The following is a 26,545-nucleotide window of genomic DNA, read 5'->3' as shown; positions in this document are numbered from 1 at the left end:
TAATAAGGCGAGAGCTCATACGTAGATGTAATCTTGGCTAAATGTCAACGCTTGTCCATTGTACTATGTGTATGTAGAAGTCAGTGGTGTGTTGTCCTACACTCAGTACTCTATGAAATATTCATCGAAAACACCCGATGTATGTTATGGTTTTGTCTCAGTGACGTAAATAGCAGCTACCTAAGTATAATCCCGCTTCACCATTAGATTAATCGTTAACGTCATGCATTTAGCTTAACGACTTTATCGATGCATATTATCGTATTAAATTAAGCATTAGTATGAAGAAACGCGATTTCGCCATGGTTACCGATTATAAATTGTTCATCACGTGATTTCATATTGAATGATGATATATAGTGCAACGACTACTATGAATTTGTGCAAGATAAATTAGATTAAGCAAACAAAGAAATGAAAATGACCACATAAGCCACTATTCGGGAAAAAAAACCCATCTCGTATATAGCAAAGTGAGAAATTGACATTGTGTTGATTACACTTTCAGTTATGTCACGTGACATATCAAATGTAGAATAGTAGCAGTCTATGTAGCGACAGAGCATTTTTGAACATCTGAGGTAACCATCTTGGTTTATTTATTTATTTATTTATTTATTTATTTATTTATTTATTTATTTATTTATTTATTTATTTATTTATTTATTTATTTATTTATTTATTTATTTATTTATTTATTTATTTATTTATTTATTTATTTATTTATTTATTTATTTATTTATTTATTTATTTATTTATTTATTTATTTATTTATGTATTTATTTATTTATTTATTGTTCATCATCAAATAGGTCCAACGCGCTGTGTTTGATGGCAAGGCAAGAATGTACTACGATAATTTATACTAAGTGAAAATTCAGCAGAAAGAATAATATCTACAATAGTCATGGGCTAACACAATAATCTTTGTTCATCGCCCAAGTGTATATCAACCTGAAATTTTTAAAATGAGTATTAAAAAAACAAAAATGCTTAAAGATATTCAGAATAATGCATTAATATATCTTTCATTACTCGCTTGGGATTGATAGGATTCGTCTGGAACGAGGTTAGGAGTTCCAAGAAACAATTTTTCCTTTAAGCCATTTTTTAAAACCGTCTCTGGATGCTAGTGAACAGTGACGTTTTATAGTGTGATCGACAAAATCATATACGAATGAAGAAGACAGATAATATATCTGTACAAGAGTTGTTTCAGAAGGAAATTGATCAAAAACGACATAAAACATCGCAATTTTATTGGCTCATTTGGTTAGGATGTATTGCTTCAAGCTACACTTGTCAGTCTTTTTCCATATGATTGGTTTTGTATTTCAGAATATCGTTTACTGTTTTCACTGTAGTTTGTAAGAAGATATAAAGCAGATGATCGGGGCTGGAAAGGGAAATAGTTTTATGACGAATCTAACAGGTGGACGTTTGGAAATTCTATTTGCAGTTGCTTAACGGTGTTAACATTTAAAACTTGATTTGATTCGATAAATATGACGTCATTTTAAACTGTATATCGTCTTCTTATGAATAATTGTGTGGCAATAATTCAATAAACGATAGCCTGAATTACTATAGTAATTAGTAGTAGTAGTAGTTTATGCTTTTCAATATTCGTCTTTATGAACACGTGGTCATAGTAGGTTGATATTAGCACAATCTTTATTGTTTGCCAAAGAATGTAACAAATCGAACGTTTCTGCCCAATTCATTAATCTGAAGCGTACGAACTTCGTTAATGCATCAATGAGTTGCTTTGCACTAGACGAGGCGTGAAAGTAGCAGACAGCGAATGCCATTTAATATAGAATCCGAACAATGCTGATTGGCTTTCTGTGATGAAAGCAACACCGATAAGATTGATCGCAGTGACATCCGGGTGCCATATCTTATTATGAATATTCAAATTTCTATTTGAAGAGGATTACATTATCTAGCCTTGCTGTCATCACAAGGGAACACAGTATGTACTGTAGTCTCTTGTGTGCACAGATAAAGCTTCTTTCACGTGTAGTACATTCGCAACACTCATTATATTAGAGTGGTACTATGTTTAAATGGAAATGAGTTTCATGAACGAAATATTACAATTCTTAAGATACAAGCCGAGTGACCTGTTTTAAAAAAAAAACAATACATTTACTGTTTACGTAATAGTAACTGATCGATTCAACCCTAATTTGATTATGTTCACCGCACACTTGCCTCTGCTCGTCCCAGCGCATTCCATTCGAGTAACTCAAATTAACATCCAGTTGCATTCAAATATGTTCAGTCTTTACGACTGAGATTGTGTAACTGTGTGCCGGACACTGCTACGACTGAACACGTATCAGAATTGCAATTAGATTACTCGCCCTGCATAATTAAACCCAGCATGCAACGTTCAAAATGGCGTTTACTGTTTCGCTTACTGTGACGCGGCAATGTAAACGGTGGTGAGAAATGATACCTGCGCATTTTGTAATAATTATGACCTGTTTTGAAATAAAATTAACCTAAAATACGCCATTTACACTCCGCAGTTATTTTAATTTGTATTAACAAAGTAGTTCAATCAATAGAAAATGATATAAATCGTGTAATATGAAACGTTTATGCTTGGTTATCCCCTCATCCTCTGAAAGAACACTCGTATGGGATCACATGCCATTGAACCTGGTGGTGTTAATCGTGTGACATTGAACCTTGCTTCATTCCTCAACATTTATCCAACCCTGATTTGTCTCTACTAGATTTATACAATATTATGTAATTTGTTTCTATCTAGTTCTCAAGTATCAATTTCATCTAGACATATAACAGCAATATTTAGGTTTCCCGCACCACATAAAATAGTGTTATTTGCGACTTTAGTTGGCGAGGGTAAGGGGCTTGACAAATGAATACTACTTAGTGTTATGGTAACATTTCATTGTAATGTTATATATATATAATGTTATTATATATATATAACTTGAATATATACTATAATTTATAATGCCTTGACGTTAGTTTTGTCTAGGTATGATATATATTGTGCACCAGAGTTAAAAAACGCAAACTAGGCGTGAAATTTACTTACTATGCGCGTCGATGTCTTTGCGTATACATTTTTATATCAAAATACGCTGAATGTTTTCCACAAAACCCCAATTATATAGCAAATATAACAAACCGCTATATTGAATTCAATGCAAAGAAACGCTTGTGTTTTTTTTTTCATTACCTGTTGAGTATGTCTTAAGCGAAACAATCATATATACAAGAACAGTTTGAAAACAGACCGACAAGCCACGTTTATTTCTCGTTCAGAATTTAATAAGACTTGTGAACATGTTATCAACACGTCATAAAAACACCAAAACATCGTATGCGAATAAGCACGCTCAAAAAACAAGCAGTCGCAATTCGAGAGCAACAACCTTTGAACTTATCGATTGTATAGAGTGTGGGTATAGTTTATTTATATCAAATAAAATGTAAGGATATATCAAGTAGTAGTCATGCTGATTTCTGTTAAATTATTATATATGTTTTAGCATTTTGTCAAAGCGTCGACACACAAAATGTTACTTATATATTTTCATTAGAGCTGTAATGTTTAATTTATTATCATCAGTTGAATCTAAGACGATTGTCAATTTCACTTCTCATACGCGTAAATAAATCGTACATGTTGTTATTCTGTTGAACCAGTCAACTTGTATTAGATGTCACCTCGCACAAAATAGTCGTGTTCAAAATAGTCGAATACAATCCAATACCTAACAATATTATTATAGTATTAACATAGTACACTCTAGATGTGTGTTCACTTACACTTAATGTTAGCTCCCAGAGGCGGGCGGCGGCACCAAGTTTTGCATTGAGACGAGATCTGCTCACCAATCTCGCGCCTTACTCCCCCTTAAGAAAATTTCCATCTAGACCTGCATTTTGAGGGACATATTTTGCTGACACAACGGGTTTCAGCTTGATTTTGGAGGAGCGACGCCCCAACATTTTTTCGATGGGGCGATAGTCCCCTCTGCTCCCCATGCCGCAGCCACTCGAATAGACCTAGCTCGAGCCATTCCATTAGAGCGCGTCGTTCCATTAGAGAGCGTTCCATTAGAGAGCGGTCACGTGACGTGTGATCACCTGACAAGTGCTGGATACACGCTCTAACGGAAAATACCGTTATGTTTAGAGAATTTACGAACCGTTACGAAAGAGTTTGCTCGTTCGAAGACCGTTTTTTGTAAAAGCGACAGCCTTGGTCGATACACTGTTCATTTACACAATCTTTCCTGGCACCATACGCACTCACACTGTTAGCAGCGGAGTGAAACGCATGAAAGACATGAAATACATAGACGTCAGTAATCGGTTAATGGCATGACATGGGCGCGTTTCACTCCGCCGCTAACAGTGTGAGTGCGTATGGTGCCAGGAAAGATTGTGTAAATGAACAGTGTATCGACCAAGGCTGTCGCTTTTACAAAAACGGTCTTCGAACGAGCAAACTCTTTCGTAACGGTTCGTAAATTCGCTAAACCTCACGGTATTTTCCGTTAGAGCGTGTATCCAGCACTTGTCAGGTGATCACACGTCACGTGACCGCTCTCTAATGGAACGCTCTCTAATGGAACGGACGCGCTCTAATGGAATGGCTCGAGCTAGGTCTCTCTCCAGCCACTAGGCTCCAAATGCTTGTGGGTAGAGTGTATCTGTCAGTGTAGCATGATTGGCGAACGCAGAGGATAGAGAAGGGGACATAAAACTCTAATTACCCAACATTTGGGTTAAACCTTACTGCGGGCAATTTGTGTCAAAACAGCTTAGAAGACGAGAAACGAAATAGATTACCTGAGTACGTAGTGGGAGCCGATTACTAGATGTTTATCTCGGCAATCGCCTTGTACTCTACTCATAAAAAAAACGAAAGTGACATCTTATTTCTGATAGAATAGAATCAGACTACTAGTATATGATGAACTTTGAACTTTCTGAATGTCACAGTATAGCTGAATGTTTTGCTCCGTAAACACTTCTAAACATTCTTTGAATTCGAGGTGAGAAAGCTGCAGCTAAGTTAAGATACAATCTTATTTTTTACAGATACGCAAGGGTTTCTATGGCAACACCACGGACATGTGAGTGCGGGTATCATTTTAGTATTACGCATCTCACAATATCAATGGTTTTATTACAGTACGTTTGTAGTGCCCAAATCAGTTGCAACACTGATAACGTGAACAAACAGTGTGCTCGCCTCGCGACGTTTAACAGACGGTCATATATATCTAATTTCTGTCAGGTCAAAAAAATGTTATTAATTTGTGACTACATCGACATGACTACATCCGACATTCCTGGAAGCATATATAACGGCGAATATGTTATATGGGGAAATTGCCATTACGTTATGAGTCCACTATTATGCATGTACAACAACACCGTTATAAGTGCACTACTATCGTCGATTCACAAAACATCACCACACATGCATATATAGTCAACTTACAATATTGTAATGCAACTCATTAGTATCTGAAAAAAATGACGCATATAGTTCAAATTCTTCTAAACAAATACCTGCAAATAAAGCTGACTCGTCCCAACCACAGAAATGCACACCGCTTTTGATTTACACAAACGTCAAATCGTCATAGTCGTCGTACTGTGTCTCGTTACGGGTCACGTGCGACGTATAAGCCGCGTGTACAATACTTTGTTTGTTTACATACTTAATAATCGAACGTTCGCCGCCTGTCAACTGTGGCGCTGTTATGCGAGTGTTATACTGAATACATTAGCCTATATTACCGCGCTGACCTTCGTTGATAATTTTTACTTGTTCCAAACCAAGGATTCGGCACAAATATAAATTATCGTAGTCAAACATTTTGACAAGAGAGCGCTCTGAAACGGTCAATGTCACGTATTAAAAAAATCTTGGCAAATTACAACAACAAAGTGACCGCAATTTATGTTCCGCAAGGATACACATACTCATCAGCCGGCTTAAATACAAAGAATTCATGCAAGGATGGATGATCGTAATTTCAAAAATAGAAGGAAGATCGAGGAGATGGAATGACTCCGGGAAGAAAAATACTCACGAATTAATCGCCCGACGGATGATGAATCATATTTCTCTTTAAAAGTGTCGTGCCATAACCCTGGGATAATCAGCTAAGTACCTACTAGGTATGTTTGAATTCAAATGAAGCGAGTCGCCGAGTTTATACCAGCAAACAATTGGATTGACCTTGCACGCAATACACAAAGTGTCCGTTGATTGGTTAGACGTTCGTGAACTGTCTAGCCAATATGCAACCCCCCTGTAGCTGGCCATTGAATTAAATCCTGAAATGTCACACTTTAATATATGCGAGACCAAAGACAAACACAATTTAATTTGAGTAGAAAAGGGGAGAGTTATTCCACAAATGCCAGATTAAAACCTATTCGAGCGGATATTATGTTCTTTTTATTAAGTAGAATCGAATATAGAATGTATACGTTGATATTAAATCTATAGCATTGTGCCATAGCAACTATTCTATTGTGTGCATTGGAAATAAAGTTTAGGGTACTTTTCATATATGACACCTGACAAAACTAAATGTTTTGTTTTTCAGAACTTTCGAAATACTTTATACGACATTATATATTATATGCGAAATATTTGTTTTCAGACGTTTGGCCTCCGATTGACTTGTGTTACGAAAGATATAATTCAAATGTTGACATAATTGCTATCATATGGGGAATTTCCATCGCATTATATAATATATATGTTTTTAGTTTAGCTTTTAATGCAACTCTGTTTTCGCATTTTTTTAATATGGTAAAATGTTATTCGTACGTTTTTGATATGTGGGAATATTTTATTGCATATGGCAGTGACAATATTACGAATCAATATCTAGCTAACTTTACGTTATACAAATCTTTAGATATTCGGATATATCCTATCACAAAATAATAATAAAGGCCCCCAAAATATAAAAGATTAATAAAGCATAGCATTGTGAAAGTAATATAGATTTAATGGCAGGTACCGCAAATCGTTGTTAATTACATCGACGGTCCTAGGGGCGGGGGGTGTAGTTAAATAAAACACGTTTGTGAGGGCAATATCACGAGTTGGTGATCATGAGCATTTTAAAGATGATGCAGCATCTAATTGTTTGCTGGCATGAGCAACAGCAAGGCATGCTAGTATGTGATTAATCGTATATCTGTCTGCTCTATAGTGCTGTGATTTTTTCCTCGTAACATAATTTTATTATTCAATTCTTATAAACTATCTATAATTTATTTGCGATGTTTGCTATATGTCCGTTTATAGCGGTTGGTTGTTTGTTATCGCATATAGTGTAACCATCTTTTCAATCCCAATATATGCATTACTAGTAAATCATTATACCACTTTTGGACATGTGATCCATTGTTCTAGTAGTTTTTGTAAATCAACATAATTATGTCCCTTTGCCTTTATGCTACTCGTAAACTGGGCAAACTTGTTTTCATATGCACAGTGTAATTTCTACAGTTTAATAGCTACACATATCTGTGGTCTATTTCGGCGATTGTATACAAGTGGAACAAAATCTATTAACTAATCCCATTTTTTTATATGTGAGAGTTCAGTGAAGAACTTGATTTTAATCAATACACCACGTATTCTTTGCTTCGAACGATTATCCCGATGCTGTGAAAGCATCTATTCAATTATACATTATCGTGATAATATTTTAGCACGGATTTACTTAAATCACAATTACCGTTCATGCATGGCAGTAAAAATCCATCGATTTGCTGTAAGTTTAATATTCAGTCAAACCCCTTTTTGAACGGTATTTCTTGTAAAAAAATGTGTTAATTTTAATCTGTCGTGCCAGATAAAATTGAATCGATTGCTTAATGCAATGACCCTGATCTCGGTTTTTCGAAGAGCATTTACATTTTATCATATATTATTTAGGTCACTTTAGACTTATCCCATTGCCGTAAGCGGCTAATTGTTTGTGGTACACCCTATAAACACAACCACTAGTGGAAAATGTATTTACAAATAAATGGTAAAAATAAAACGACACACTATATTGTGAATATGATCATGTAGTAGCAAACAAAAACAGTTTTGCTGCTGTTCCACATATTCCATTACACTGCCATCACATTACATGATGGATGCAAATTAAAAATAAAGCTTCGTTATGAAATTATTCAGCACAATTCAAAACAAATTTCAGAGAGATATCACATTTAGGCGACAAGCTAGGTGTTCTTTTTTGTAATGATAATTGATTGCAAGAGTGGAGTTTATTGATATAACAAGGAAAATCAAAAGGACAAAAGGATTTCATAAATTCAGGTGGGAATCTTATTGACATAATGGTAATAAATGATTGATGCGTTTATTCAGTCCAGTGAGACAGCCACTAATGGAATTGGTGTGTTACTGTCAGAATCAGATTGCAAGATACAGGGGAACCATTGACAGTTACATCGCTTAAATCACAGCACAACTAGAATTGAGCATACTCACTACATTCTGCATAACAAACATGTACGCTTGGTCGAGTTGTTTCCAGAGATGCGAACAATTATTGTAGACGTTTTTTACTCAAATATGATTGTGTGGTACGAGTAATGCTCATTATTTTATAATTACTTATTCAAGAATTCTACATTTCTAACATCAGTGAACGAAATGCTAGCGTGATTTATGGACCACTTTCGATTCAACGAATTTCGAGATAAGCTGGTTAAAATATTGAATTACGACACATTTGACTGCTACCCATAATGCGGGACAGCTGCGACAAGGCATAATGTCTGATTAGATTAATTTGGAAAAAAATCCACTTAACTGATTTGAGAACAATGGTTCAACCGGAGTTAGAATACGCCCCACTTTATCTACAGCTGTCGATATACATGAGTGTAGTTACATGACTTGTATATAATTTCATAGCCACTTTCTAATTCAAAAAAACATCTCGATTTTATATTTTTTAAAATGTACATATCGCGTTTCATGTGTCTGCATTCACTTTTGAATCGATAAATTGCACACGTCGGACTAGCAAAACCCGGATACAAATGCCCCGGGTATATATCAATCAGACTTCAACAGACTAGTGTTTTATTGTTGACTTCATTGACAATTTATCATATTGAAATGGGTATGCTTTGTTCATTGTGATGCATCAACATATCATTCGCAGAAGCTGTGTGATAATTTGAATACCAACACAGAGCCAGAAGACGCTTGCTTCGATCGCGACAACGGAACACGCATTCTAATAAACGCGAACAACCAGTTCAAATCTTATTATTGTAAAATGGTTTTCAAATGTTGAAAAGCATTAATCCATTAAATCAATATTGACAAATGTGGATTAACGCTAGGTGATCAGGTAAATTTTTACCTTTTTTACACAATGGTAGTTAGTTTTTTCACTATCTTTACACAATGTTCTTCATGCTGTTTTATTTTACTCTGTAACCCATTGCATATATTACATATTATTTTTTTTACCTTATGCCCTTGTTGCTGATCTGATCTCGTATGTGTGTTAAAACACATTTCTGTCATGGCGATCAGAGAAATTCTTCAACGGAAAATTAAAATTGAATATTAAACCTTCTGTTATTAGTAATCCATACACATCTAAACAGGAATGGATTGCAAAGCAGTATATTGATAAGTATGGTGTTAGGAAAAGATTACTCTAATTTGATGACAGCTGAACCATTTGATTGACAGTCGCTAACATTAATGTAAATGAGGCTTGAAAATCCATCGAATATCCCCATACAGTATTAAATGGCAAATGATTGGTTATACCGGGTAATGCTACCATGGATAATAATACCCTGCTCTCACCATTAAAGCTGAGCAGCGTGACTCGAGAACATAAAAACGGCTGATACGTCGTGGACGCAAACATTTTTTTTATAAATTAATGATTAAGTGTATTTAGCTAGCTATTAAAATATCGGTACGTCATAAAACGTTTGTAATAATAATACATATTCATTTATCAAGAAATTGATTGTTTAAGACATGAGTCATTGCCAGAGCCAATGATACAAACCATGCATGTTGTCGCACGAATATATTCCATGTATTGAAGCGAAAATGTGTTATGATTGTCTTCATATCATAACGGTATTATAATGCGATATACGCTATCAGGATGTCAACCATGTCCGATAGAATACATACATTGGTGGACAGAAACCAAGGATTGATTTACAATACGTGCAATTATGGCCTCTTTATTTTATATATTCGTTGACGTTCAATCTAGGTAGGTATTGACGCTTACGTATAGGTTAATATTTATAGGAACGTAAACATCGTAAATATCTTGTTCGCCGCACTGTTTTTTTTGTATAAACGTCATTATTTTAAATTTGAATGTATTATCAACCAATGTTCAAACTTCTGGCCAATACGTAGTACAAACACAGGTACGGAAGAAAACTGGAGCCGACTTTATTATATTACCTTAGTTTAGTGCTTACTAAATAATTTATCTCTAAGTTCCACTTTACTACTTAATTTTATCTACAGATAAAACAAGGTAAATAAATATAGCATCTTAATTCATTATTTTGTACAAATCCTGATGCTGTCTGAATTGATCGTTAAATTCTCAAAAGGGTGGAACGGATTTATATTAAGCAGTGTACTCGTAGCGTAATTGAATGTAGATTGGTTGTTATGACTGCTGTTGCTATACGTGTTGTTGTAATTGTATTATACATCCCAGTATCTATTGAGCAAATGTAACTTATCATCTTGGTACTGTCGTTTGACCATATTAGTGTTTCTACCCACTTGAAGCCAACATTGATTTAACATTACTTTTCCACATACACCAAAACATCCATAATGCCGCCATTGATTCTTCAATAAATATTCTATCATACTGTATTTGATGATCACCGGCGCGTGAAGTAATCACCACGGATTAATGCTTTACACAGAAGTGGGTGGTCGTGTCATTATGTGCCGTGATTGTTTCCGATTTACTTGTTTTTACATCGCATGCAAGTGTGGATATATCATATACGTGTCTCAGTTTCATATCTTTCTCCGCAGTGCATTTTATATCTACGCACAAATTAAGGATTCAGAAACGGGGAAGATATGTTTTGACCTTGACATATGATATACCAATTACCGAAAGTGACCAGTGACAAACGATGCGCTTAAGGGCTTATGCTTCTTACCAATTATTATTGTCTATATTAGATTTTGGATATTATAGTTAGTTATCTTACACATGATGACGATGACATTGTTCATCTTTGGTAAGAAGAATTACGTACTTGAAATTTCATCTTTTTATGAAACTGTTAGAAGAGAAACTCTTTGCAAATCAGGGACCTCTGGTGAATTTAAAAATAAAATAATACAACTGAATCGGCACCAGGCACATACGTACTTTGAATTTTGGTAAAAACAACAATAATCGTTCATGAAACACATGCCACGTTTTGTACCAGCACATGGTTACAGGTACATTCTTTATTGAAAATAAAAAGCGAAACATAGAAGCAAAGCGTAGTCCGCGTAAATTATATGAAATCTACACGTCCTGAAGCTAAGTACGTGATCAGTTACAAGGAATACAATGCACCTACCTTGTATGGCGAAGAGAGAACAGATGTAATATTAGCGAAATCAAAGCATGTCATCATGAATTGAACGAAGTGGAAACTAACAGTAAGTTACCCGTGGGTGACCTATGAATAACGGTAAATGTAAAGTAACCTTGAAATGCTGATTGCCTTTAGGGAGATGCAGGTGTGTACCTGAATCCATTAATAATTCATTACTTTGTCATGTGCAATTTTTGTTCTCTCAATTATTGTAATAAATACGCGGATACTATCAGCAAAGAATTATACACTATATGACAATTACTTTTGTTATACTGAGAGCAGATGAGTAGAATTGCGTAACATTTAACGCATAAACTCCTACTGTGATAGTTTGACGGATATATAACACTATATAAAGTATAAAAATATAGTGAAAAAAATACCCCGGGTGTATTTACAGGTTGCAGTCTTTTCACTCAAACGAATTTTACAGTGCGATAAACACATGATAATAAATACATGTAATAGGGAGCATGACCCCAGGAAGTGCATTCAAAACTCACAGTACATTTTAAAACTGCTCTGATAATTTAGCTTGATGTCAGAGCAGACCCATATCGTTATGAGTATACGACCCGAAGGAACTGTCTCTGATTGTAACCACAAAACTGGCATCAAATAGGCATCAAAATAGGCATCAAAGTACGCACATACTCACACAAAAGAATAGAAATACAGCACCGAAAGGCTAGGAACGAATATAAAAATGTCATGCAAATAAACCAACTGAAGAGCTTGGCTACCAAACTGGCAAATACACAGTCATGCGTATTGATTGACACTTCAGCTCAGTACGCGTTTTACATCTTCATAACCTACTTGAAAAAATGTCTACTTTAGCAATATTCTTTGTCAGTATTACGGTGATACTGGACGTATCAAGGGGTAATTGTTGGCATTGTAGACGACACAATATATTTACCTTCCCAACTGACCATCTTATATTTATGTTGACAATGCTTTATTGATGCATATCTCTATGGTAACGCAAAACTAAGACTATTCCTTTTAACCATTCATGCAATGCAAAATGAACTTCTTTTTCTATTATTGACGGTGTTTAGTTTATATTCTGATATTAGGATACCTAATCCCTCGCAAGAATCGCCTTCATACAAATGACGCTCTGTGTGATACAAATGACTTCACTTTAAAGCTTCACGATAACATACTCCAGTTGTTACCATGGAAACAAAGAAGAGTATCCAGAAAACGAATTATCACAGTTCATTTATGTACTACATTGTGGGACTTTGTACAACCGGAAGTGCTTGAAGACTACGCTACACATACAATTATAAACATAAAGAAAATTAGATCATTGTGTGATGTTGAACTAAAGAGCGTAATAAGGTACATGATAATATTCGGTAATCTCAAATAATTCTCTGGAAATTGAGTATGACATTACACATAGTCGTCTAATACTGACATAATATAAGTCTGGTTTGTTTAAAGACATATTTCAAAAATCGATATACAATAAAAAGTAATTATCAATGACAAATCCCCGTTCAGGTTCGATGACTGTCAACAATAGTGCCAATAACGTATTTAAACTCACATGACAAACATGATACAAATTGGGCCAGACAATCATAAAGTATTTCTAGCACAAAAATGACAATCAGCCACCTTGATTTAGATTTGTGAAACAGATGTATGTGCAAATGTGTTTATTTTGGAAATGAGTAGTCTAGCCATGTCAGTAGTAAACAGCAGTCGTGAAACAAAAAGGCCGCCAGTCGGCCATTTTCAATGCGATCCGAAAAAAATAAAGCGAACGGGAACTAACTTGTCATCAATAATCGAATAACATATAACCTGGAATAAATAAAAAAAATGACGTGATGAATATATGCTGACCGTGTGATTTAATCTAATGGTTGTATATGCGAATGACACGTCATTAGACACGTGGACAATAAATATACAAAGTTCGGAGATTTGTTTAGAAAGTCGTATTAGGTTATATTAACAATATTTGCTTCGTACGTAAAGCAGTCTGATGAATTAATATTCTATAGAATATTAAATGACCTTTGTTATTGACACTGAAATTCAACAAAATCAAAAACTACATCAAAATAATGCATTCATCCGTGAAAGATGCACAAACTTAATGTGGCCCTTGTATTATTCTATAACCTAATAATGTTTGTAAGCTAAAGTCACATCTAACTGACAAAATGAATACATGTTAAGACTAATGAATTTTAAATTATTTACATCTTGTAGATTGACGATCAAAAACTAAGATGCACAAACACGATGTTATCTAAACCACATCATTTGAATAAACTATGCATTCTTTCCATTTATATATGTATTTGTTTATATAAAAAATGCGGATCTGTGTAAAGAAAGGGCCATTTTGTTTTATTTGAATGCAATGATATATTGTACTCGTTTTCCAATCCCATACGTGATAAATAAATACTTGATAAATAAATAAATAAATACTTGATAAATAAATAAATACTTGATAAATAAATAAATAAATAAATAAACAAATAAACAAATAAACAAACAAATAAATAAATAAATAAATAAATAAATAAATAAATAAATAAATAAATAAATAAATAAATAAATAAATAAATAAATAAATAAATAAATAAATAAATAAATAAATAAATAAATAAATAAATAAATAAATAAATAAATAAATAAATAAATAAATAAATAAATAAATAAATGATATTGGCGATAACAATTAGGACGAATGTGTTATATCACAAGGCACATTTAAATGACGCCATATGTCCAAATTGTTATTCAAGAAGTATGATTATACTACTGGCTATAATTTCTTTAACACAATCGGATGTATACGCATTATGAATCGATCACTTAAGTAGTATATATCGTGCGCAAGTCAACTCGTCAACTAGGTTTTACTCATGACAATCACAAATCAAACACACCAACATCATTCTTAAATATATGTTCCACATCCGCTATTTTTCCAGATTCATTTCCTGCTCTAGACTCATTATCCATAGGAACATAGCCTCGGGGTTTAAACATTCGATATCACCATAGCAATATGAACGTATTTGTCGCAAAATGCAATGAGTAAGGGGGATTCAACAGCGACATGGGGAGTATGTATTAGGTGTATCACTTTCTGAAATTAACAACGTTATTAATTTTACTACTCGTGATTGCCTTCTTATCAATACTCTCGCCACTAACATTTCCGTTTCCTATGAAGGCATTATAAATGACCAACATATCAAGACTATTACAATGATTATATGCCATTGTTGGTTTAGTTTTGAGATATATTAAAAGGCGTTTACAGTTATTTAACAAAGCATCTCCAATTCAACTCGCATTTAATATTTATAATAACACATTGTCTATGACTCCATATGGTATGAATTTTATTATTGACTGTTAACAATACCTGTAGATAATGTAATAGCCAATTATTAATTAGATGCGAAACATGCAGACCAATGTCTTCGACAAACAGTATCTGGTCAAGTATTAAATGGTTAATTTTGTTTATTAGTGTTCCCTATTACTGGGGTTGATTGAAAACTACAATACTGAATCGTATGGTAATACATGGACATATTTAGTCAGCCTTTACCACATCAACATATGCGCACACTGTGAGCTTTTTGGCGTTTATTTCGTTTTTAAATTAATTCAATTGATCAAAAATTCAAAGAACCACAATAACTCTAAATTTTCCATTGAACGCTACAAACTGTTAATCAGCCAACACCAAGAATCAAGAAAAAAAACTGTTGAGCTTTAGCACTGAATTAATCTGGCGATGTATTTCGTTCTACGTGTAAATCATGGTACATCTATTAACCGTTTGATGAGATGCAGGGTTTTACAATCCCGACGCCATGCTAAGAGCAACAGATGTTCTACACGTAGTGTTCTGCTCGTCAGTTGGCAATGACGTGTTATATGCAGTGACCTCAGGTAAATGGTTGATGTTCACACCTTGTGTACGTGATTCATGAAAATAGAAGAATAACACATAGTTGTAATATGATAATCGTATTCCAATTGATAGATTTGACTTTCCGTTTTTTTACTGCAAAACTTCATTATATTAATAAGTGCTACTGATATATTCTAACCTGTCGGATATTGAGTAAATATCATTCACATTTCATATTCGAATATGTGAATTGTTTGATCATTCAATATGTTATTTCGTATTATATGTCAGGGATTATACTGGATATCTCTTGCAGCTGTAAAGCGTTTTAGCATTTGCAATTGTCATGTAAATATCGTGCTTTTTTGTTTACATAAGAATAACATTTAATAGTATACCATTAACAGGGGGATATGGTAAACACATACCAAGGCTTAATTTGATTGATGCGTCACTTTGACCTATGAACTATTCGACAAACAATTTATTAAGTTCTGGACACTCATGTCTCCAAGTGTTGTGTGATTGAATAAACGGAGATATGATGTGAACGCAGGTATTTTACCAGTTAGTTTATGTTGGATTCTATTGTAACAGTTCGCGAATAAAAATATGCTGTTTAAATGTTGCTCATCATTAGGAACGTTTACAGAAGCCTACTTATAAATTACATAAGTACATGTAATTGTCATTAAACCTAAATGGCGTCCGTGATCTAGTTGTCGCTGTCCACCAAATCGTGTTTCATTCTCTGTATGTAACCATGGTTTATGGAGGCGAACGCGACGATGGAAAAAATGAAAGTTTATTTGAGACTCAAGTATTATTACACACTCACTCCCAACAATATTTCTGCCACCGTTTTCGTCTTAGGCATATTATTGTGTTACTTTCAGATTCTCAGTATGCGCAATGATATTTATGAAAATAGTGTAAAACGAAATAATTTATCATAACATAGTGTAACGAAATAATTTACAACTTTACACTCAAGTTGTCAATAATTGTTAAAACTTGATTTGACTTTTGTTCGGAGAATAAAACAATAAGAAACAATAATTGTACTATTCCTATAAAACCTGTCAAAGATCCTCACAATTTGTAAAATATAGTATGAAAATTGGTTTATTTTTGAATAACAGTTTTATAAATAATGAATAATCGCTAGACAGGACAAGTGGTTTGGTACGGCACAGGTGTGTTGGACACAAACAGACACATATTGATTGTGTAATTAGAATGCCCCATAGTGGATGCAGAATCTCAGATCACGACATATTCATCAAACTTCTAACATATTAATATTTTGACATAACAGGCAACAATGTGACATCATTGTAATGTCATATCAGCCTCTACTTTGTTTTTTACTACCACTGACGTTGTATAAATACATTTATGTAACATGAATAGCAATACTATTTCTTTTAATAATTCAGAAAGTCAATGTGTTTCAAGGACGTAGCAATTGCTTGTGTGTACTCTATAGAACTTGATGTAGTCAAATATGAAGTAGGAAACATGATGAAACAAAATTAATTAGTACATTTATAGAATTAATGTTATGGATATATCTAATATGAACAACATTGTAAACACATTTTTATTTGCATGTCTGTCACAACTGATGATTTTGAAATGACAATATATTGCGTTTATACACCGATTTATGGAAGGTGACAACTTTTTAGGATTTGCCATTGATCGAGCTCGTGTAATGTATTTTTCTTGCGTTATTGAAAATATACACAGTTGGACAAAAATTGCAAGAAATTGCTATTATTAATGTTAAATATATATTTTTTTGAAGAATTAACTGCAGATTACTCAGCCCGATATGTATTTAATGCAAGGTACTTACTAATTTCGCAGCTATACTACACTATTTTAAAATGATCAATTGTTGAGCAGTAATGTGTTACCGTTATTGTAATTATCATTCTTTGCATACCGAGCCACTCAGATTCCATATTGTGTTGAGTTTTTGTTCAATTGACTTTAATATTTATTGATGCATAGATTGGGAAAAGCCTGTGGTTGTAGTTAGAGTAGAAACCATACACCTTAGGCTAGTATTTATAGAGAGGAAACGTGTTGTGATTCGCGATTCGAATGAACCAACTTACAGCCAAACTCCACCGGCATCCTGTATCAAAATCATCATAATAAATATTAACTGTATGGATATTAATCTTCTAAACATGCTATATGAATAGTACAAAGTCCATTTATAATGTGAAATATCCTACAGATTATGTTACAGTGCATATATGAAATATATTATAGCAGGAAAATTTAATAAGTTAAATGTAAGCTAATTGGTAAATCTTTAACATTATTAGAGTTATATCAAAAATAATATATGTCACCGAGCAAGGTTTCGAGAAAAAACAATTTTAATCATTTTCTATGAAATTTCAAATTCTTTTTTCCCGACAAAATATCTGGTGATCCCATTTTATTTTTCACTTTGTTTCATATACTGTCATGACCTAATAATGATGAAAGTTAATATCATTATAAATTGGGATGTGTTTTCTACCAGGATCACTTAAGAGTTGTATTGTCGGAAACACTTAATTCACACACGGTAAACATTTAAAACAAAGGGAATTAGCATACTGCCGACGTTGCGGAGATCATAATTTGCATAAAATTACATATTCGTTCAAAGACGATTCTATCGATTGGGGTTTTCTGTAATTGTTTTTCGTAACAAATGTATACAGCATTGTCAGGGTTTAGTAGGAATATGAACCAGTGTTGAATCCAGGATTTTTTTGTTAGGAGACAATGTGTCCCATGCACGTTAATTTTGTGAGACATTTGCATTTTTTTGGGAGACAACAATAGAGCAGTTCAAAATCAATTTCAACCTCAAATAAAAAAATAAACATGCAATTTTTACTGTGTTATTGTGAAGACCACTTGTCAAGTTGTATCATCATTTGCAGAGCTAATAATAAAAGTGACATAATCGTAAGACGTACATTATCATAATGACTGACCTTTGGTTAACCTCCGCAGGGAGCTCTCATTCACACAATTGCGTTATTAATTACCAAGACTGAAACAGTTAAGACGTTTTGTTGAATATACGTCTCTGTTTTAACTGCCTCCATTCATTTAAGGCAACATCAAATTACATCAGTGCCAATACATGCAGTCTCTCTGCTTCTAAGCGGTTTTGTGTCTTTGTTTTGATTTGATTTTGTACCGAAAATCCATGTTCACAATCAGCGGTTTATACTGGCAAAACCAAAACTATTTTCGCAAGTTTAAGCAAATTAGGAAGTAAGCCACGGTGTTATGTGTACAGTAGTTTCCACAAAAATGCCATATTTCAGGTTTTGTTCCCAGCTAGCCTGATATCGGCGTTCAAACGTCTTTTTCTTTTTAGACGAAGGTTCACCTTGTTCAACTTGAACTTCAGGCGACTTGGCGGTCGTTTCGGCGTTGCTGACATATTGATCATGGTTACTTAATGACTTGGATCTTTTCTGAAATAAATTTGAAGCCCCATTACTTGGGAAAAGAAAGCGTAATACGCTTTTGTCGCCCTGCCGTAAGTTGCCGACCCGCTATGACTTACACGTTCGGTAGATGCGCGACAACAACTAAGAGTTTTACTTGTATCCCTGACAATGTGACTGGGGAACACTCTCGACGTCTTTCTGTCAATCAACTTTGTGTAAAAAAAAACGCAGCAATGTTTACTTTACATTGACTCAATCACGAAAATAACTGGGTATACCAAGGCAATGACCCAGTGATAAGCAAAATGCGCGACATGGCTCACTATTTTAGTGCGTCAACTGTTGCCCTAGGTTTGTAAAATAACGCGTCATTGCTGTGAATTTTGCGAGAATGTCGCGATGACTCAGCCTGGCAGAAACACTGTATGAACACTAAAATATATATATATATATATATATATATATATATATATATATATATATATATATATATATATATATATTCAGATTAAAACAGCACTATGAAAGCATACAACTTCCTGTGTTACTTACACTGTCACTGGCAGCGGTCAGAAAAAAAAGATGGCCGACATTGCTATCTGGGATTAAAATGTCTGCAAACCTCGATAAAATGAAACTAACATTGTTTAAACTATCATAACTTTCTCATAAAATACTCTCAGATTATAATTCAAGGTTATAGCCAAACAATAACGTGACGTAATAACGAATAATAACATTATAGAACATTCCCAGAGTTTTTTGGGGGGTTACAGAATGTCATGGTCAATTTCGATTCACATACGGCAAATCTGTCAGCAAAACAAACTACCAGTATTTTCATTTTTTACGAGAACAACGAAACCCTTAGTATCACACAACATTTGCACAGATGTCGGTGACGCCTATACGTCAATCTCTCGGCTTAATGAGCTCTCTTTCTTCAATTTAGTGGACTCGCATAGAAAACGATCGGCGCTAGCAATATACGCGATGACGTCACAGTGGTTGGACACGCATCAAAGTGAATTCAATGGTAATTAGCATATCTAACAATAGAGTTTACTAAACGGTCTTCCAGTTACCGTGGTTCATAACAATAAATTCCGTCATGCATTGTCTGCTTTGGGTGCGCGCCAAACTCGAACAACCTACGAAGTACGTGATGTTCAAAGATGAGTAAAATTACCATCCTGAACATTCAAAAGTTATATTGCTATATGGGAAGCCACTCAAAACTCAGACCGAGTGTAAAGTCAGGCTAATAATAATGAAAAATGCTCATGTTTTTAATCCTCGATGAATCCCGCGTCCGATTCGCTTACTTGATGATATCCTGATTAAAGAAATCAGAAAGAATCAACAGAACTGCTTGGCAACGTTTCGCTATTGGCAAGGATGATATATAGCTATTGCATTGATTTCAGTGCATTATTGCCCCAATGCAAGAGTGTCGAAAATATAACTGCACCAGATAATGTGAACAATCTATCGACATTCGACACAACATTATTCAGTAAGCTGTCCTTGCATGCATGAATATATAAATCATCTTATTTGAGTTTCGATTATATTACAATGTTTAATCGCGGACCCCCCCCCCCCCGCTATGAAGACGCCGACTTAAACCATGGGTTACAATCCATTGATACTAATTTAGCCAGCAGTTACTTCTATGGACATTACGCTGTCACACGGAATCTTACTTGAGATTTTTTTTATATGGAAGCTAATTTACGTCCTCGTTTCTTTTTATTATGTGTATCTGTTGGAAATAAAAGCCGCGGGCGATTATTTGTAATTGGAATTTAGAGTAAAGTATATCGCGCCTATATTGCAATTAATTACCAATGTTCGATGCAAACCTTCATATTTATATAAAATAATATTATGGTTTCATACTATAGTACATCCTGCATAATCCGGGATATTGAATAATAATTGCCAATTTAAATATCTCCGACTCTTGTACCTTCATTAGATGGATGTAATTATAAAACTCAAAAACATTATCGTTGATCAAACAGACCATAGCGATTAATATGTTTCAATGTTGTTTCAGTTTCATTATGCCTCGTATAACTAAAACTGGGTCAACTACTATAATTTGATACAAGCCATTATTAACAATTTAAATGTGATTGCACTCTGTGTTAACAATCACTTGCAGTGGAACTAAACAAACAACGACGGGAGGTTATTTGCACATATGGTCCTATACATATCATTTTATCACGCATGGTGGGTAGTAAATATGAATGCTATTTCCAGGTAGGAAATGTAGCGTTCTTACTACACGTGGCTATGCATACTAATTAGTAATGTATGAATTTATATGTGTGTGTTTTAATGCTGAAGCTCCTCATTAATATGTCTGGTTAAATTGTAAATTTCTTAAGGCAGAAATTCCGATTCCTAGGCCTCAATTTTTTGTTTTGCGTCACTGTATTAAAATCATAAAACTATGTAACAAGTGGAATAAACCACTGAAAATTGTAAGTCAGTATAAACATAAGACGTTAGATTCTTCATATTATTTACTACATATATACAAACATGGAACTCTCATGTAAGTGTTACAGACACTGTAATCATTAGCGTGAACAAACTTTGAAAAAATACCCAAATTAGGCATTCTTCTCGCATTCGTTTATATTTTATTTTACTTCTGGGCTTCGCGTCGTTCAAATTCAAAAGATCGCGTCGCAATGATGATAGTCACTGTATATCATGCACCATACTCTGAATCGCCTACTTATATGTCTACTATTTACTCTGTAAATATCTTATTTGAGATCCCGTCATAAACTAACGTCACGTGTGAGCTAGGTTCCTGGAATTACATGACTGATGAATTTTATACAGGTAATGTAAAAAAGTCCAAACATATAACGCAATATATCATATTGCAGCATAATACATAGCAGACGCAACTCGGCTTATCATAAATCCGTTCTTATTTCCGTAAAATTGATATAAAGGTATTATTAACCGTAAATATCTTCCCTACATGTCAGTGACAATTTTACGGCTCATGAAACGACTCCCGACACTGTACGGAATGTGTTTCTGATTAATGATTCTTCGACAATTGTCAACTGCATGCCTAAATGATATTGATACAAAATACATCACCAGTTGTTTATATAGACGGTATTAAGAAGAGTTTTGCATCGCAATATAATGGGAATCGTTAAATGTGAAACGTATTGACATTGTTGGCTGCTGTATTACGTATATTTCGGATATATAGTTCAATCATCATGAGACACGCTGTAGGTGAATTAACACGTCTCCATCCACGCGGGAAACACTCAGTATGTGTCATTATATCATATGTGATATGCTATTCACTCTGTATTGACTGACTCTGTAATCCAATAAAATTACACTGAGAGTATCCTTTGTTAGATATTCTCTTGGATCTGTTGAATAAACTAACATTTCAATAACCAAGGATTCCACCACATTCGTGGTTGATATGAGGTTATTATAATATATATTATTTTAGCCAGTCTCGATGCATATGAAATCTAGACCCCCCCCCCTCATCCTCAATCAACCAAATAAGGACAGAATTTTACAAGGATAAAAAAACGCATGACAAGTTTATTCCACGACCAATTTACCTCTATGTGAGTTATATGGTATGACACGTGCTGCCAAAACAATTAATTTGACATGATACTATGTTATATTCAATTCACTTTAAAATAGTGTAACAAAGACACAACGCTTCTATTATTGAAATACGCACTGACCTTTATGCACCGTGTACCACACAACACATCCGACGACATGTGCATATATTAACCCTGATAAGCCCGGCTGTTTCCTCTGTTCTAATTTTATCAAATACACAGAATGGCATCGCATGAAAAGTCATCAATAATGTATGTATCATGTTACCGCATTAAAATATCAACAATAGACAACTCTACACTACATAGCTACTATGGTACGCGTATAGCGGTGAACTAGATAAAATCGATGACTAAATATATTGTAGCGATGTCATGGACACGGAACGTCGCCATGCCGAGTATTGTGTTAATATTGTATTTACTGTTATTACATAGCTAGGCATGGCAAGAGTTGATTTTTGGTGAATTATTCTTCCATTTGCAATGAGAACGATATAATAACATAAAGTTGTACTCACAGTTTGAATATTCGATGCGTACGTGAATACCTAGCTCCCTCCGTAAAATGTGGTACAGCAGACGGCGGTGATGTAATATCGAACAATTTTCCGTATCGTTGTGACTGAATATCTCGACAACATCAGACACAAATAGATACAACCCAGCGTGGCGTAGTTCCACGGAGTCCACAGCTGCAAGCAGATATCTGCAACAAGCCTCACATGCATGCGTCGAGTAATTCTAACCGAGTCACGTGATCATCCCTTGTCGTTTTAATAAAGAAGTTATGCATGATGGGATTCTATGACGCAGAGATAAAAAAGGACTAGGAAGGAAATAAAATACAATGACTTGCAAGGAATAATTGATTAAGTGATCCTTCAATCATTGTTGCCCTTCAGCAGTGTGAATCCAATACATTAGATTGGAGCAAATTATTCTATTGTGTGCTGGAATATAATGACATATAAATAACAATAATAATTTTAATATGTAAAATACAGCTGCATGCAGCAGTGATCGGCTTGCAAGCAATCATGTTGCAAGTGATGGGCCATGTTGCTATTGATATATCAATGATTACTATGGACACACCCACACGCAAAGATGTATTAGTCAAGAAATTAACCGAATGGGTTATGAAATGTATATCATCAACATAGACTGTGGGTGTTGTATACGCATAACACTACAATCATAACAATTTCTAAATAAACTAGTTTGGATCATGACATCTTTAATTTTTTTCAGCTCTTGTACAATCAATTGCTTTTGACATATAACATACATATAGAGCTCTCTGTTTATTATCAACTTTACTTTTGATCAGATTACTTTCCCACTATACATCTTGAAGAGTAGAGTTATATAAGCTATCAAGATACTTCTTTGAACAGCAGATCATTAATTTGTAATTCAATTTAGGTATACCCTATTCCAATCTTGTGATTACATGGACTTAAGTACACGGATTTAATTTGAAAGGTAGGACTATTTCTATTGCAACAAGCAAGCAGAATAACAAACGATGTTGGCATCGACCGACAACTGAACCATTACAGTAAGTGTGATTACTGTAGCACTTGCGGGGATAAGTTGATCAGAGATTGGAATTAGTCAAAATGTGTATTAGTCACTTGATATTTATATATATATATATATATATATATATATATATATATAGGAAATGAATTTAAAACCCGGTACAGAAACCACACAGCATCGCTACGCAACCAATCATTGAGAAACGCAACAGAGCTCAGTAAATACGCTTGGTCATTAAAAGACAATAACATCGATTACGACATCAAATGGAGAGTGTTATCGCGTGCTGCACCATACAATACTTCAAGCAAACGTTGCAACTTATGTATTAGAGAGAAATATATTATAATTTTCCAACCACATTACTGTAGTTTAAATAAAAGAAATGAGCTGTTTTCTTCCTGTAGACACAGAGCCAAATCGTTGCTATGCAATAACTAGTTTTAATATCGTAAACACACTCCATTGTTATGCAAATCTGTTGCGCTTATAACGTAGTCTGTTTCGGTGGTTTATTTAATAAAGTCTTAACTCCTGATGAGTGAGGTACTTCATGTACCTTACGAAACAGTACTGTAGAGTGAACTTTACTCATGTAGTCGTGTCTTAATTTCTCTGTCCACGTATGTACATATATATTTATATATATATATATATATATATATATAAATATATATATATATATAAAGTCAAGTATGATTTATTGATATTCAAGTTGATGTGACCTTGATGTGTACATTAACCTATACCGTTTATCATGTGTATTTGCTATATAACTACGGTGAATCCAGTTGCTCTGCTATACGGCAGTCCTGAGATAACTTTTTCAAAATAATTTTATTTTTAATGGGTTTAATAATTGCTGTACCGTGTCAATCATATTCTCAAGGAATGGGAGTTTTATTTTCTACAATTGAACGTTTTCTTTTTCACAGTATAGTTTCTAGTCTGTATGCTTGTCTACATTTTCTGTTCTAAATATGTATTTGTAATAAGACTATATTTTTATTTTGCATAATATTTCCTCAAAGGCGCACATATTTTTTTTATCAAATTAATATTTTTTCTGGATATTTACTATTAGCCGGCAACAGCTATATTCATATGAGCGGCTACAATGTTCAGAATGCAGAAGTAACCAAGGATGATGACAGTTTTAATTTGGATGTTTATCTGACCAAGACGGATTTTTTTAACGAAATGATGTGCTTCGTCTCAGCCGCGAGATAGAAATATTTGCCTAAATGTTATCTGCATTTTTAATTCATTATATTACTCAGTATTGTTGTAAGTAATCAGTAACTGGCGGGTTTATTGACTATGTGGCGTGACGTGCAATGTTTCAAACACTGTCAGGTGATTTATTCAGGTGTTTCAACACTCGCGCCTGTTGATGTGTTTATGGGTGGTAGCCGTTTGAATTACAAATGTCACACGGAGAACCGTTTATTATAGTGGCTCGGGTATAAGCTATATACCAGTCACAACCAGAACGCTGTGTGTAAATAAGCATTAAAATATTTATCACACCATATTTTACTAATTGTCTATTAATGTGCAGTTTGCTAAATTGTTTAAATTTTGCAATTAGTGTGACTAAAATATTGATGATGACCTGGTTATAGAATGAGAATGTGTATGGTGTAGACCATACACAACTAGCTTTTCACAAAATCAAATCACTAGTTATTTTGTTGGAACAAATTGTATATTTTCATCAGCATTAGTCATGAGTCTAAAAAAACTTTCCCAAATCTTACTTTGCAAGTCATAATGTAGTAGAAATTTGAGACACATTCTCCAATTTAAGCTAGAAGCCAAGTATCTGATTCGTATGACTGATTTAGGCCTTGCCCATAGACTACTATGAGCAATGATATCAACTGATTTTATTGTTCCTAGATAATCTGATCAACACTATTATTCTAGGTCAGAATAATCATGATCTTCACAATATATGCTAAATAATGTAGTGACATTGTCAATATAGACTATCTTGTGCAATATCATAAACATATCAGGCACGTGAACGTGTATAACTAATATAGGATAATATATTAATATTAATATATTTAATATATATCTCATAACCCCATCAGCCAATCAGATTCGCGCATTTTGCAGTCGATATATTTGCATATTAACTTCTCATCGGTTATATTAGACTTTTTGAGTTAGGATATAAACAGGGATGTTTTCGCGTTGAGTTTTGTAGGCCTTTGCTCAGTGGCCGAGCAACTGTAAAAGTGAAAAATTATTCAACTGACCATCTTCATAACGATAGAGGTAAATTTATTCTT

At 34.1% G+C, this 26,545-nt stretch overlaps 1 protein-coding gene across 2 annotated transcripts in view; it reads right to left on the bottom strand.

Moving 5' to 3' along the window:
• LOC144348373 (uncharacterized) overlaps nucleotides 1-23,413 on the bottom strand; it is a 29,022-nt gene extending 5,609 nt beyond the window's left edge. Inside the window, exons 1-2 of one of the 2 annotated variants that reach the window (XM_085499420.1) lie at nucleotides 23,219-23,413; nucleotides 22,818-22,898 (exon numbers count right to left, since the gene is read on the bottom strand). The gene's annotated coding sequence lies outside the window, so the exon portion shown is untranslated. The remainder of the gene's footprint in view (nucleotides 1-22,817; nucleotides 22,899-23,218) is intronic. The other variant, XM_078007760.2, reaches the window with a different exon arrangement.
• Between the last annotated feature and the right edge of the window lie 3,132 nt (nucleotides 23,414-26,545).

The sequence above is a fragment of the Saccoglossus kowalevskii genome, chromosome 5 (genome assembly GCF_978046115.1).
Source record: "Saccoglossus kowalevskii chromosome 5, keSacKowa6.1, whole genome shotgun sequence".
Lineage (NCBI taxonomy): Eukaryota > Metazoa > Hemichordata > Enteropneusta > Harrimaniidae > Saccoglossus > Saccoglossus kowalevskii.
Note: the sequence above shows the minus strand (reverse complement) of the source record. Positions and strands in the feature narration are given on the sequence as shown.